Here is a 2,095-nt window from a genome sequence, read left to right as displayed (position 1 = left end):
TGTGCATGGTCACTTCAACGGCGAAGCACATCGCCAGCACCACCTACCATGTGTACCACCTATATAGAGAGCGAGGGAAAAACGGAAGTGGGGGCAATAATAACTGGAGAGATTTTTGCAACATACCTGTTTATGCGGCGTTGTTGCGAGATCTTCCTGTGCTTGTTGGCTTCGTCGGTCGTCGCCTTCCTCCTCTTTGTCTTCTCGTCTTCTAGGGCATTCGCACGTGCTCCTCGCCTCGAGAGCGCATTCACATTCCATTACCACGTGGAGGCCCATGATGCGCGTCGTCGTCTCTTTGCGCGTTTGAGCCTATATGCGCGTGCTTCTGATATTTTGTTTAAACGAACACAGGCCGGCTGGTCTCGTGGCCCGCCTTTGCATCAGCTACGGAACACTGGGCATCATTGGGCGTCAGCACTCACGCAAGTTAAGCGAGCATCGCAGGCGTGGAAGGAGCGAGAACTCCCTGTGTTTGCACGTGCGCAAGTATGCAATGTCTTTCTTGCCACGAAGCCCCTTTAGCGCATCGAGTGCTTTACTGTGCGAGATCAAAAGTTCAGGCTCTGCATAGAGTTTTGTCTACTTTTGTGTGGGGTTCTCTATGGGAACCTATGCGCAAAAATAGCTTGTTTCTTCTTTTAGAGGCTGGGGGTGCTGGGCTCATGTACACCAATGTCTCGTTTTTTCTTCTACGAATTGGCTGATCACCCACGTTTACTAACTCATAAATTTCCATTTTCCTCTCCTGCTTATATGTATGTACGGGCGAAGTTAACCCGAAGCCTCCATGAGAACTTCTCAAGGAGGTTGTGGACACTCTTAACTTTCTTACCACGCGGTATCCCTTGAAATATCTGTGCATTATGTCAAGGCAAACTACGACGAGCACTCTAACTGGAAGTCTATTCCCACTGCCGGTTTATCGTCAGCCTTACTTAGGTCGCCATAAAAGTAATGTTTTAAAACACGTAACGGGTATGGGGGTGCCGCCAAAGGCGAAAACATTTTTCATCGTTTCGTTATTCCAAACTTCCAGTTAAGACAGGGCTGCGCGAAAAGGGAATGTCTATTCCTTGGTCGGACAATTGTCGGCTATGCAATCAACCAAAGACAATTCATCCTTGTTTTGTGTTGTGCCGTGACGCAGTGTTTTTCTGGGACGTTTTGCAGCGGACTCTCAAAAAGAACGTTGAAATTACTCCGTACATCATTCGGTTCCTGCCTTTTCTTGATGTTAACGGGGTGCCTTACGACGTTTTTGTAGTGCTGGGTTTGTAGCGCTTGTGGCAGTGCCGCGTGACCGACCAGCATGCAGAACCTCCCGGCAAACTAAGCCTATTCTTCGTGAACTGGCTGCGTTGGTGATGAGTGTTTATGCGGCGCAGAGTGATCCACCGCAGTGGCTGTATCTTCTGGACGTGTGTGCTAGCTTGCCTGAGTTTTGAAGGAAGACAAACCGCAGTTGGACTTATGTGCCTCGTCATCGATGCCTGTTAGCTTTTATGTTGTTTCTTAGTCGTTATGTGTGAGCGCGAGTGTGCATAAATGTCTTATGTATTAAAAAAAATGTTGTGGTTTGGAGGTTCGTTTCTGGATAGCGATGGCATGTACCAGATTGAAATCCCTCAAGCGCTTTTTTTTTTCTGTAATTGTTTGTTGTACTTGAAACTAATTTCTTTTTATGACTCGTGATATCTTCTTCTGGCAGATTTCTGCAGTATAAACAGAATTACGGGTACCCTTCGATGATTTGGTCCCTTTTATGTCGGTTGCGGTTACTTTTTTCGAAAAGTGTCGGACATTAGCGTCATTTTATTCGTGGTTAGATGTATTTTCGTTCAGAATATTTTTAAGTTGAATAGTTTTTTCCTTTTTAGGTCGGTTTCAACTGTCCCGTATATGGATAAACGTAGGCTAACTGCGGTAAGCATACGTGCATGATTATTTTTTTAAATTGGAGTTGTCTTGGCCGTTTTAGGTTGGTTTCGCCTGTTGACATTTCACTTAGGGTGCTTTTTATCAGATTTAGGTAGGGTTGGGCTGTCAAACTTGCCCCCAGGCAGGCGCGTGCCCCTACAGGATATGGATTTTG

The 2,095-nt window shown here is 46.2% G+C and overlaps 1 protein-coding gene across 1 annotated transcript in view; it reads right to left on the bottom strand.

The window, feature by feature from the left end:
* Positions 1-255, bottom strand: part of LOC144172829 (uncharacterized) — an 8,146-nt gene extending 7,891 nt beyond the window's left edge. Inside the window, exon 1 of the mRNA XM_077701457.1 lies at positions 127-255. The gene's annotated coding sequence lies outside the window, so the exon portion shown is untranslated. The remainder of the gene's footprint in view (positions 1-126) is intronic.
* Positions 256-2,095: the final 1,840 nt, after the last annotated feature.

The sequence above is a fragment of the Haemaphysalis longicornis genome, unplaced genomic scaffold, assembly GCF_048455015.1.
Source record: "Haemaphysalis longicornis isolate Haplotype H1 unplaced genomic scaffold, Haemaphysalis longicornis Haplotype H1 scaffold_1, whole genome shotgun sequence".
Classification (NCBI taxonomy): Eukaryota; Metazoa; Arthropoda; class Arachnida; order Ixodida; family Ixodidae; genus Haemaphysalis; species Haemaphysalis longicornis.
The sequence above is the reverse complement of the archived record's forward strand: the minus strand, read 5'-3'. Positions and strand labels throughout refer to the sequence as shown.